General features: G+C 47.5%; 1 protein-coding gene across 2 annotated transcripts in view; it reads right to left on the minus strand.

Annotated features, from left to right (window-relative positions):
- Positions 1–14,030, minus strand: part of LOC140470809 (uncharacterized) — a 69,467-nt gene that overhangs the window by 12,034 nt on the left and 43,403 nt on the right. The window contains exons 1-2 of one of the 2 annotated variants that reach the window (XM_072566793.1): positions 10,714–11,471; positions 5,693–5,855 (exon numbers count right to left, since the gene is read on the minus strand). The gene's annotated coding sequence lies outside the window, so the exon portion shown is untranslated. Of the gene's footprint in view, positions 1–5,692; positions 5,856–10,713; positions 11,472–14,030 lie in introns of those variants that run through there. The other variant, XM_072566792.1, reaches the window with a different exon arrangement.

A 14,030-nucleotide genomic window follows, 5' to 3' on the forward strand; every position in this document is an offset into this window, starting at 1 on the left:
CTTGATAGAGGTTTATAAGATGATCAGCGGAATAGATAGAGTAGACAGTCAGAAACTTTTTCCCCGGGTACAACAGAGTGTTACAAGGGGACATAAATTTAAGGTGAAGGGTGGAAGGTATAGGGGAGATGTCAGGGGTGGGTTCTTTACCCAGAGAGTGGTGGGGGCATGGAATGCGCTGCCCGAGGGAGTGGTAGAGTCAGATTCATTGGCGACCTTTAAGCGGCATTTGGATAGGTACATGGATGGGTGCTTAATCTAGGATAGAAGTTCGGCACAACATCGTGGGCCGAAGGGCCTGTTCTGTGCTGTATTGTTCTATGTTCTATGTTCTATATCTAAATGAACTGTGAGACGATGCATAGGGAGATTTACCAGCATATTGCTTGGGGGCTGGACAGTCACAGTGATTGAGAGAGATTGGACAGACTGGGGTTGTTGTCCTTACAGCAGAGTAGATTGAAAGAGAGGGATGTATAAAATGATGAGGGGTGAAAATAGGAAGGAACTTTCACCCCTTGACAGAGGTTGAGGAGGGGCATAGATTGAAGTAAAGGGCTAGGAGGTTGTGTAGGGATGTGAAGAAAATCTTGTTCACCCAGAGGGTGGTGGGAATCTGGAACTCACTGCCTGTAAGGGTGGGAGAAGATGAAACCCTTATCACATTGAAGGAGGATTTAGATGTGAACTCGTGACGCCAGGGCTATGGAGCAAGGTGCTGAGGTAATGGAATTAGAGAATAGTGAGGTGGTTGTTTCTGACCAGCACAGACTCGATGGGCCTTTTCCTTGGCTGTAGATCTCTCACTTTGAGATGTGTATTCTACATCCAAGATACCAACCAACTGCAATGTGATTTTGTGCATTTCATGTTCGGGGCGGGGGTGGGGTGGTGGGGGTTGTCTTCAAAAGAGAGATTGAGCACTTTAGGCCAATACTCTCTGGAGTTTAGAGTAGTGAGAGGAGGATTCTGCGTAATCCAAGATGGAGGACGGGAAAACTTTCTGGCTGTAACAGCTGCTCCTTTTTTGAGGTATTTTAGGTGCTGGAGGTAATTTCATCGAATTGCAGGAGCAGCAATTACTATTTCATATGCCGTTGTTTGGGAGGATGGGGGGTGCGTAAGAGAATGGAGGAGAGAGAGAAAGAAGGGAAGCAGAGGCTTGGAGTGAGACAGAATGGGGGGGGGAGGGATGCAGAGTGTGGGCAGAGAGGGAGTGGAAAGAATGGACAGGGGGGCAGAGGGTGAAGGGAGAGACAAAACGAATCCCATTTTCGCCAGGACTGATGTCATGAACTAGAACCCAGTCCTCCCACAGTAAACGAGTTTCTGAACAGAATTCAATGGCAACTGGGCCATTCACAGAGAAGCATCAAAAATATGATCAGGAGGAGGCCATTCAGCCCCTCCAGCCTGCTCCACCAATTCAACGGGATCATGGCTGATCACCCAACTTCGTCATGTGCCTCCTCGCACTCTCCCTTTCGCCCCTAAGAACTCTATTCAACCCCTTCCTGAACAACATTCAGTGTTCTAGCCCTGACTGCTTTCTATGGCCGAGAATTCCACAGGCTCCCCACTCTCTGAGTAAAGACATTTCTCCTCATCTCAATCTTGTCGTGTCTCCTTTAGACAGTGACCCCCCTGGTTCTTGACTCTCTGCCTGGCACCAGGTACACCCTCCCTGTGTATTCTCTGTCTTGTCCTTGTTCAAATTTAATAGAGTTCTATGGGATTCCTCCTTAATTGTTCACAACTCCAGTGAACATCGTCCTAACCAATCCATTCTCTCTCCACCAGTCAGTCCTGCTATCCCAGGAATCGCTCTGGGAAACCTTTGCTGCATTAACTGCATAGGCACAATGTCTTTTCTCAGATAAGGTTACGCCAAACTGCACACAGGTCTCCAGGGTGTGGTCGCACCCTGTCCAATTGTGGCAAGATATCCCTATTCCAGGACTTGAAACATCTTTCTGTGAAGGTCTCCCTTATCTGAGCAAGGATGTTACACTCTCTCTCTCTCCCCACACAGCTGCTGCCCAACCTGCTGAGTTTTTCCTGCACTTTCTGTGTTTACAACCTGCAACATTAACTCTGTTTCTCTCTCTCTCCACAGATGCTGCCAGACCTGCTGAGTGTCTGAGGGAATTTTTAGAGTGTTCATGTCAAGTCTTCAGCTGCACCCCAGTGAAGAACGAGCACGGATCATGGATGAAGAATGGATTACCTGGCACCGTGAGGCAGATGGAATTACTGGTCACATTGGATACCATTCCACTGGGACCCCTGTTGATCATGAGACACTGGTACCGGCCTTGGTATTGGGACTGGAAGGATTCTGTCCTGTCTGAGCTAGAGTTGTAATTCCCACTGGCATTGTTTAAGGCTTTCAGTTGAAAGTCCCATTGAAAGTAGGGTCCAGTACCTCGGCTCCCAATCACAACCTCCGTTTTAGTGGCTCTGGTGGCTGGGGGGGGCGGGGGGGAGCCCCAGCAACAGGAATTGGAACAAAACAAGACAAAAAGGAAATAACAGATTGGATGCTGAAATTGTCTCTTTTGTCACAGATGTTTTCTTCGGTGACAGGATAATAATTGATGGAAAGGAAAAATAAAACAAGTGAGATTTCACATCATCGCAAAGTCTCCCTATATTGTAAAATCTACACTTCGAAAGATGTGTTAACTATCGATGGCCAAATGGTACACCATCCAAACATGGCCTCTCGATGTTCAATGGTGTTACCATCACTGTCCCTACCCCACTGCACTATCAATATCCTCAGGGTTACTGTCACTATCCTCACCCTCTTGCCACAATCAACATCCAAAGGGTTACCATCACTGTCCCCACCTCCACTCCACTATCAACATCCTGAGGGTTACTGTTGGGAAAGTTGACGTGATTTGCCTGGAAGCTATTTTCCTAATCCGGCTGAGAAACCATTTTGTGTCCCCAGAATTTTGCTGGCTGTGCATTCCTTACTATTAGGTAATGTTAAAGATAGGCCTTATCATCCTAAGGTTAAAAATGTGTTGCTGGAAAAGCGCAGCAGGTCAGGCAGCATCAAAGGAGAAGGAGAATCGACGTTTCGGGCAAAGCCCGTCTTCAGGAATGAGGAGGGTGTGCCAATCAGGCTAAGATAAAAGATCGGGAGGAGGGACTTGGTGGGGGGGGGGGGCGTTGGGAATGCGATAGGTGTAAGGAGGTTAAGGTGAGGGTGATAGGCCGGAGAGGTCGGGAAGAAGATTGCATGTCAAGAAGGCGGTGCTGAGTCTGAGGGTTGGGACTGAGAAAAGGTGGGGCGAGGGGAAATGAGGAAGCTGGAGAAATCTGTATTCATCCCTTGTGATTGGAGGGTTCCTAGGCAGAAGATGAGTCACTCTTCCTCCAGGCGTCGTGTTGCCATGGTCTAACAATGGAGGAGGCCAAGGACCGGCATGTCCTTGGCGGAGTGGGAGGGGAATTAAAGTGTTCAGCCACGGGGCGGTTGGGTTGGTTGGTCCGGGTGTCCCAGAGGTGTTCTCTGAAACGTTCCACAAGTAGGCGGCCTGTCTCCCCAATGTATAGGAGGCCACATCGGGTGCAGCGGATGCAGTAAATGATGTGTGTGAAAGTGCAGGTGAATTTCTGATGGATACTGAAGGATCTCTTGGGGCATTGGAGGGAAGTGAGGCAGGAGGTGTGGGCGCAAGTTTTGCATTTTTTGCGGTTGCAGGGGAAGGGGCCGGGAGTGGAGGTTGGGTTGGTGGGGGGTATGGACCTGACAAGGGAGTCACGGAGGGAGTGGTAGGGGTGGGCAGGGACATATATCCTTGGTGGTGGGGTCCGTTTGGAGGTAGCGGAAATGACGAAGGATGATCCAATGTATCTGGAGGTTGGTGGGGTGGTAGGTGAGGACTAGTGGGGTTCTGTCCTGGTGGCAATTTGAGGGGGGAGTGGGGGGGGTTCAAAGGTGGAGGAGCCGGGAGTGGAGGAGATGCGGTGGAGAGCATAGTCAACCACATCTGAGGGGAAATTGCAGTATTTGAAGAAGGAGCCTATCTGGGTTGTTCGTTATTGGAATTGGTCCTCCTGGGAGCAGATGCGGCGAGGCGAAGGAATTGAGAATATGGGATGGCGTTTTTACAGGGGGCAGAGTGGGAAGAGGTGTAATCTAGGTAGCTGTAAACCGAACAACCTAGATGGCTTCCTTCTTCAAAGGCCGCAATTTCCCCTCAGACGTGGTTGACGATGCTCTCCACTTTCCACTTCCTTTACGAGTTATTGCCACTTCATGGTCATTCAGCTAATTAGGGACATCTCTGCTTAGTGTTAGCAATCTGTGTAAATACTTGTGGAATGTATAATGGTGCTTAGGTTTGACCCTAATGACTAACCTCTAATTTAGTACCAACTTGGAGGCATACCAAACTGTGTAATCAATGATCAGCCCCTATCTGCTTTCTCCACATAATCCTGTAGTATCCTGATGGACATCAGAATAGCACCGAGCCACAGTTAGGATGGTGAATTCCCCATGATATATCGCAGAATAATCAGTTCTCAAGGTCTGAGTCTCGAGAGTTTTCTTCAACAGTTACCATCACTGTGCCCATCCCCACTATCAACATCCTGGGGGTTACTGTCACTGTCCCCACCCCTACCCCACTGTCAACATCCTGGGGGTTACTGTCACTGTCCCCAATCCCACCCTACTACGAACATATTTGGTGTTAACATCAGCCTCCCCCAGCTTGTCTAAGCTTCTACCTTTCTCGGATGGATTGCTTAACAAGGAATTGTAGAGTCAGAGACAGCACAGAAACAGGATTTTCAGCCAACTGAATCCATGCCAGTCAAAAGCAACCAATTTTATTCTCTAATATAATTTTCCCAGTCATAGGGTCATACAGTACGGAAACAGACCCGTTGGCCAAATAAGTCCATGCTGACCAGGTCTCACAAACGAAACTAGTCCCATTTGTTTGCATTTGGCCCATATCCTTTCCTATCCAATGACAATCTATTTTAGAGGTTGTTATTGTACCCACTTCTACCACTTCCTCTGGCAGCTCATTCCAAATATGCACTACCATCTGTGTGAAGTTACCCCTCTGGTCACTTTTAAATCTTTCCCCTCTCACCTTAAACCCTCTAGTTTTGGACTCCCCTGCCCTGGGGAAAAGACCTTGGCTATTCACCTTATCCAAGCTCATATTTCTGCAAGAAAATACAAGTGAAACATCAAGGACCACTTAATCTGACTCTAGCCTTGGCATCGCAAGTGAATATCTAAATCCTTCTTCAACATATTGAGGATTTCTGCCTCTCTCACCCTTACAGGCAGTGAGTTCCAGATTCCCCACTACCCTCTGGGTGAAAAATGTTTTGCCCCACATCCCTCCCTAAACCTCCTACCCCTTAGTTTCAATCTATGCCCCTCCCCCAGTCATTGATCCCTCCATCAAGGAGGGAAACGTTTCTTCCTGTCTACACTATCTACATCCATTATTTTATACATCTCAATCATGTCACCACACTCAATCTCCTCTGCTCTCAGGAAAACAACCACAGTCTATCCGATCTCTTTCCATCACTGAAACTCTCCAGCCCCCAAAGTAAAATCCTGGTAAATCTCCCTCTGCACACTCCCCCAGTGCTATTACATTGCTCCGATAATGTGGATTTGTATAGTCGCTTACAAACTTACTGATCACTGAAACGGCAAAGAATTTGCTGTTCAGGAGAGACTCTGCATGCTGGTTAGAAACAACACAGTGATAATTGTCCTCTTGACGTTTGCTGATGTTGATGATTGTGTGTACGGTTCTGTTGTGGTTGGAGTATTCCCAGTAAATCTCCTCACCATCCTTCTGGAAAATATATTGAATTGGGGTCAAAACAAGCGGTTTAAAGGGGTACTTGTCTACCGCGTTTCCAGGTGGGCACTCAGCTCTAGGACTGACATAGGAATACCTGTGATTAAACAAAACTGTTAGGCACTTTTCTAATGCACGAATTGTTGTGCTCAGCAACAAACAGTACTCCCACCATACACTCAGGAGAGAGTTACAGGGTCACAGAGAGTCAGAGGGTCATAGAGTGTAGAAAAGTACAGCACAGAACAGGCCTGTTGGCCCACGATGTTATGCCGAGGTTTAATCCTAATGTAAAATATAGTAACTTAACCGACGCACCCCTCAACTCACTGCTATCCATGTGCATGACTAGCAGTCGCTTAAATGTCTCTAATGACTCTGTTCCCACTACCACAGCTGGCAACGCATTCCATGTATTCACAACTCTCTGTGTAAAGAACCTACCTCTGACATCTCCTTTATACCTTCCTCCTAATATCTTCTAACAATGACTCCTCATACCAGTCAATTGTGCCCTGGGAAAAGGTCTCTGGCTATTGACTCTATCTATCCCTCTCATTATTTTGTACACCTTGATCAGGTCTCCTCTCTTCCTCCTTCCCCCCCAGAGAGAAAAGTACGAGCTTTTTCAACCTTTCTTCATAAGGCAAGTCCTCCAGTCCAGGCAGCATACTAGTAAACCTTCTTTGCATCCACTCCAAAGCCTCTGTATCTTTCCTATAGTAGGGTGACCAATATTCCAAGTGTGGTCTCACCAATGAATTGGACAGCTACAGCAAAACCTCACAGCTGTTAAATTCGATCCCCCTGTTAATGAAAGCCAAAACACCATATGTTTTCTTAACAACCCTACCCACTTGGGTGGCAACTTTGAGAGATCTATATACTTGCACACCCAGATCCCTCTCTTCCTCCACACTGCCAAGAATCCTGTCTTTAATCCTATATTCAGCATTCACGTTCAACCTTCCAAAATGCATCACTTCGCATTTATCCAGGTTGAACTCCATCTGCCATTTCTCAGCACAGCTCTGCATCCTGTCTGTCATGCTGCAGCCTGTAGTAGCTCTCTATACTATCAATGACACCTCCAACCTTTGTGTCAACTGCAAATTTACTAACCCACCCGTCAACCTCCTCATTCAAGTCATTTATAAAAACTACAAAGAGCAGAGGTCCAAGAACAGAGCCCTGCGGGACCCCACTCAACACTGACCTCCAGGTTTCCATCTACAATCACTCTCTGCCTTCTGTCAGCTAATCAATTCTGAATCCAGATATGCAAATCTCCCTGTATCCCATACTTCCTGACTTTATGAATGAGCCTACCATGGGGAACCTTATCAAATGCCTTGGTGAAGTCCATATACACCATATCCATTGCTCGACGTCATCGACCTGTCTTGACACTTCCTCAAAGAACTCAATAGAATTTGCGAGGCATAAACTGCCCCTCACAAAGTCATACTGACTGCCTTTAATAACACTATACTTTATCAAATAGTCATAAAACCTATCCCTTAGAATTCCTTCCAAAATTTTGCTGACCACAGATGTAAGACTGACTGGTCTGTAATTGCCAGGGATTTCCCTAATACGCTTCTTGAAAAGAGGAACAACATTCGCCTCCTTCCAATCCTCTGGTACAACTCCTGTGGAGAGGGAGGAGGCACATATCCTTGCCAGCAGCTTAGCACCCTCCTTTCTCGCTTCCCGGACCAGCCTAAGGTAAATCTGGTCTGGCCCTGGGGACTGATCAATCTTAGTGTTTTCCAAAGTTTCTAGCACATCAACTTCATCAATCTTGATCTGGTCAAGACTGTATCCCCACTCCTCTAAGTTTTCATTTACAACAAGGTCCCTTTCCTTGGTGAAAACCGAAGCTAAAAACTCACTTAGGGCTTCACCTATCTGCTCAGACTCCATGCACAAGTTCCCTCCGCTATCCCTGATCGGCCCTACCTTCTCCCTGATCATTCTCTTATTCCTCATGTATGAGTAAAATGCCTTTGGGTTCTCCCTAATCCTTCTTGCCAAGCCCTTTTGTGCCCCTCCTGCTCTCCTCAGTCCATTTCTCAGTTCCTTTCTAGCAAGCCTGGAATCATCTAAAGCTGTGCTAGATCTTTGCTTCCTCCATCTTACGTAAGCTGCCTTCTTCCTTTTGACAAGAAGTTCCTCTGTTCTCATCATCCAAGGTTCCTTAATCGTACCCCTTCTTACCTGTCTCAAAGGAACAAATTCATGCATCACTCACAACAGCTGCTCCTTAAATAGTCTCCACATGTCTGCTATGCCCTTTCTGTGAAACAATTGCTCCCAGTCTGTACTTCCCAAATCCTGTCTGATAGCGTCATAATTTCCTTTTCCCAAATTAAATATCTTCCCTCGGTAAATGCTCCTTTTCCACTCCAAGGCTATGCTAAATGTGAAGCAGTTGTGATCACTTTCACCAAAGTGCTCTCTCACCGTGAGATCTGACATCTTTCCTGGCTCGTTGCAGAGAACCAAATCAAAAATGGCCTCCCCCCTCGTCGTCCTGTCCACATACTGAGTAAGGAAACCCTCCTGAACACACCTGACAAAAACGGCACCATCCAAACCATCTGCTCTTAGGAGGTTTCAGTCGATTTTGGGAACGTTTAAATCACCCATAACAACAACCCTGCTACTTTTGCATTTTTCCAGAATCTGCCCACCTATGAGATCTTCAATCTCTCTACTGCTATTAGGTGGTCTGTAGAAAACCCCCAATGCGGTGGCTGTTCCCTTGCTGTTCCTAACTTCCCCCCCATACTGACTCTGCAGACAAACCTTCCTCAACAACCTTCGTTTCTGTAGCTGTGATGCACTCTCTGATTAGCAATGCTCCACCCCTCCTCTTTTTCCACTCCCTGTTCTTTTTAAACGTTCTCAACCCTGGAACATCAAGCAACCATTCCTGCCCCTGTGGAACCTAAGTCTCCGTTATGACCACAACACCGTAGCCCCAAGTACTGTTCCATGCTCTAAGTGGGTCACACTTATTTCGGATACTCCTTGCATTAAAGCAGACACACTTTAACCAATCCCTTTGTTTCATCGCGTGAGAAACCTTCCTGATAGATTCAATACATCCTGTCACTGCTCTGTTTGCAAATGACCCCCTCTCAGACATGTGGGCCTGATTCCCACCACCCTGCCAAACTAGTTTAAACCCTCCCGAATCACACGAGCAAATTTCCCACCCAGGACATTTGTGCTCCTCCAGTTCAGGTGCAACCCGTCCTTCACGTCCAGGTCCCACCTTCCCTAGAAGGTGGCCCAATGGTCCAAGTATCTGTAGCCCTCTCTCCTGCACCAGCCTTGCAGACACGTGCTAAGCTGCATTTGCTGACTGTTCCTCATCTCACTATGATTAGATTAGATTACTTACAGTGGGGAAACAGGCCCTTCGGCCCAACAAGTCCACACTGACCCTCCGAAGAGCAACCTACCCAGACCCATTCCTCTGCATTTACCCCTGCACCTAACACTAAGGGCAATTTAGAATTCACTTAACCTGCACATCTTTGGACTGTGGGAGGAAACCGGAGCACCCGGAGGAAACCCACGCAGACACGGGGAGAATGTACAAACTCTACACAGACAATTGCCCAACGCAGGAATCGAACCCGGGTCGCTGGCGCTGTGAGGCAGCAGTGGTAATCACTGTGCCACCGTGCCGCCCATTAATCTTGTAGCATGGTAGCAAACCTGAGATCACTACTCTACTTGTCCTGCTCTTCAGCTTCCAACCTAACTCTCTGTAGTCACTTTTCAGATCCTCAATCCCTTTCCTGGCTATATCATTGGCGCCAATATGTACCACGCTTTCTGGCTGCTCAGCCTCCCCCTTCAGAATCTTAGAAACCCAATCGGCGACATCCCGGACCGGGAACGCAACATACCTGCTGCGAGTCCCATTCCTGACCACAAAATCTCCTGTCAATCCATCTAACTATTGAGTCCCCTACCACTAGTGCTTTTCTATTTTTCCCCCCTTCCCTTCTGAGCCACAGTACCAGAGACCTGACAACTATGGTTTTCCCCTGGTAGGCTATCCCCACCAGCAGTATCCAAAACGGTATCTAATACTTATTGCTGAAGGGAACAGCCACAGGGGACCCCTGCTCTGACCATCGGTTCCCTTTCCTCCCGCTGACAGTCACCCAGCTGTCCTTATACTGAGAGAGAAAGTGAGGACTGCAGATGCTGGAGATCAGAGCTGAAAATGTGTTGCTGGAAAAGCGCAGCAGGTCAGGCAGCATCCAGTTTCCCAAAGAAGGGCTCAAGCCCGAAACGTCGATTCTCCTGCTCCTAGATGCTGCCTGACCTGCTGCGCTTTTCCAGCAACACATTTTCAGCTGTCCTTATACTGTGTCTGGGGAGTGACCACCTCCCTGTACATCCTCTCAATTTCTCCCTCAGCCTCCCGGATGATCTGTAGATCATCAGCTCCAGCTCCAGTTCCCTAACTCGGTTTTCCAGGAGCTGGAGTTGGGTGCATTTCCCACTTAAAACCTTCCCAGAAATCCTTCTCTCCTCCCTCGCACCTCTCGGCAAAATCATAGAGACTCAGGGAGAAACAGAGAGACATAGATATACAGAGGGGCAGAGTCATAAAGAAACACTGTCATAGAGAGACATAGAGAAACACAAGATCTGAGTCATCGAGATTAATCGACCTGGTCAGAGAGTCATGGACAGTTACACAGAGAGATAGATGCACAGAGACAGGGAGACGGAGAGAGACCTCGCGGTTTGTACAAGATGTCTCACTGGGAGGGGGAATCTCTCCTGTCCTCCTCCACCCCCCAATAACCACCATCCTGACCCTCGGGGACGGGACATGTTGACACAGTCCGCTCTCCCTCGGCGCTTTTCCTTCCCGCGTGGCCCCGGCGCCATTTTAGCTTCAGGCCCCGCCCCCTCAGGCCCCGCGCGAGATGGCGGTTAACGGCCGCCTCGTGCCCCAAGTGACCGTTAGCAGCTGCTTCAGGGGAAAGACTCTTTAAAGGGACAACCCTTTCAGGAGAGAGAAACAACAGGGCCGGCTCCGGGACTCACCAAACTTAATAATAATGACAAATACACACACAGACAGAGAGGTGGGAGTGAACAAGAAACTGTGCGGCGGCACATCAAGACCAAAGGCCACTCTCCCGAAGGACGGCTGCCCCCGGACTCGAAACGTTGACTCCGCTTTCTCTCTGTCTGTCTCTGGACAGATGCTGCCAGACCTGAAGCACAAACAAGGTCCTCGGGGGTGAGTCCGAGTTCAGGATCCTATTAAGGTTCGGTTGGTAGATGGATGACAGTGTGGGAGGGTATACAATGGGATTAGAAGAATAGAGACAGAGACTGTTTCCTAAAATGGGGAAAGGTTTCGGAAATCTGAAGCACAGAGGGACTTGGGAGTCCGAGTTCAGGATTCTCTTCAGGTTAACAGGCAGGTTCAGTTGGCGGTTAGGAAGGTAAATGTAATGTTAGCATTCATTTCGGGAGGGTTAGAATACAAGAGCAGGGATGTACTGCTGAGGCTGGATAAGGCTCTGGTCAGACCACATTTGGATCATTGTGAGCAGTTTTGGGTCCCCTATCTCAAGAAGGATGGGCTGAACTTGGAGGGGGTCCAGAGGGAGTTTACAAGAAAAATCCCAGGGATGAAAGCACTTCTCATATGAGGAGAGGTGGAGGACTCTAAGTCTGGACTCGATGGAGTTTAGAAAGATGAGAGACAACCTGATTGAAACTTACAGAACATTGAGACGCCCATTCACGCATCTGTCTAGATACATCTTTATTGATGCTATCGTCTGGGGAATGTTTCCGAACAAACAGACCTCGGGGATGCAGGAAGACAGTTCCTTAAATGTGACATTGCAGCTTGACTCTGTGGTGAAGTAAGCGTTTGGCATGCTTGCCTTCACTGGTCAGAGCACTGACGACAGAGGTTGGGTCATCATGTTACAGCTGTACAGGATGTTGGTGAGACCATTTTTAGAATACTGTGTACAGTCCTGGTCAACCTGCTGTAGAAAGGATGTCGTTAAGCTCGCAAGGTCAGAGAAAAGATTAACAGAGATGTTACCAAGGTTGCAGGGTTTGAGTTATAAGCAGAAGCTTCATTAGCTGGGAGCTTTTCTCCCCTGGAGCGTTGGAGGCTGAGGGGTAACCTTATAGAGATTATAAAATAACGAGGGGCACAGAAAAGGTAAATAGCTATATAGTCATTTCCCCAATGTAGGGGTGGCCAAAACTAGTGGGCATAGGTTCAAGGTGACAGGGGAAAGATTAAAAAGGGATTAAGAAGGCAGTGAGTATATGGAATGAGCTGCCAGAGGAGGTGGTAGAGGCAGGTACAATTACATGTAAGAAACATTTGTAAAGGTACATAGATAAGAAAGGTGCAGCGAAAAATGCGCCAAATGCAGATAAATGGGACTAGTTGAGTTTGGGCAACCTTGTCAGCATAGGCGAGTTGGGCTGAAGGGCCTGTTTCCATGCTGCATGGCTCTATGAAAATGGATGAGAATAACAAACATTTCCTGAAAGACAATCAGAATGTACAAGAGGAGCTGTGAATATGTGGGGTCATTATACAGACCAATTTGTCTTGGCAAAGCACATGATTGGAACAAGTCAAAAACTGACTCTGACAAATGTTATTTCTCTGTAGTCTGAACAGGATGTGGTCATCTCTGCCAAGGTGGGAAGTGGATGTAATTCCGAAATGTCCTTGAACCAATCAAATTGCTCAGCCAGAAGGCAGTGAAGAGTTTGCAAAGGGTTAGGAATCACGTGCAGAGCAGAGCAGGTAAGGAGGTCAGATTTCATTCCCTTAAGGACCATCACAGACAGGAACAGGAGAAGGCCATTCGGCCCCTTGTGCCTGCTCATCCATTCAATAGCATTGCAGCTGATGCCCCATTCCTGCACTTAACATGTAACCCTCAATTCCCTGACTGATCAAGAATCTATCTATCCCACCCTTAAAACTACTCCCTGTCCCCACACACTGCTAGGAGTTCCAACGACACGCAACCCTCAGAGAAGAAACTCCTCCTCACCTCAGTCTTCAATTTTGAACCAGATGATTGTTTGTTCCTGACAACAGTCATCAACTCCAGATGAGGCACCCTCACAGGCATAAAGTTCACCAAGGAGGAAGACTCCAACAACAAACTCTCATTCCTGGACGTCACAGTCGAAAGAAAGGACAATGGAGAACGACAAACCTCGTATACAGAAAACCGACAAACACTGACCAAGTACTTAACTACATCAGCACCCATCCCAACACACACAAACGAAGCTGTATCAGAACACTATTCCAACGAGCCACCACACACTGCAGCACAGACGAACTTAGGAAAACAGTGGAGAACCACCTATACAACGTTTTCAAGAAGAGCGGATATCAAAAAATACAGTCTGCAGATTCCTCAAGAACAAACCACGACAAGCAGACCAAACACAGCCAGAAACCCTAACCACCTTACCATACATCAAAGAAGTTTCAGAAATGACAGCCAGACTACTAAGACCCCACGGAATCCTAGTAGCACACCAACCAACCAACACTCTCAAACAAACACTAACAAACTTAAAAGACCCAGTACAACCCATGGACAAAACCAACGTCATGTACAAGATTCCATGCAAAGACTGCCACAAGCACTACGTAGGACAAACAGGAAGAAAGTTAGCCACCAGGATACACGAACACCAGCTAGCCACAAAAAGACACGACCCTCTCTCCCTCATAGCCCTACATACAGATGAAAATAACCACCAATCCGACTGGGACAACACATCTATCCTGGGACAGGCTAAGCAAAGACATGCCAGAGAATTCCTAGAGGCCTAGCTCTCCAACCACAATGCCATAAACAAACATAGATCGAGATACCATCTATCAATCCCTCAGAAATGAGCAGGAAATGACATCACCACAAACCCCAGGAACCCCATCCAGGACAAACATATAAATAGACAGCAGGAGACAATAGCTTCACTTCACTCGGAGGTCACCACTGATGATGTTACCTAGCCAGGTAATGAAACACCTGGATATCAAACCTACAACTCAGCGAGCAAACCTACACCCTAGACAATGGTGACTAACATTAACCACTTGCTAAAAACATA

The sequence above is a fragment of the Chiloscyllium punctatum genome, chromosome 52 (assembly GCF_047496795.1).
Source record: "Chiloscyllium punctatum isolate Juve2018m chromosome 52, sChiPun1.3, whole genome shotgun sequence".
Classification (NCBI taxonomy): domain Eukaryota; kingdom Metazoa; phylum Chordata; class Chondrichthyes; order Orectolobiformes; family Hemiscylliidae; genus Chiloscyllium; species Chiloscyllium punctatum.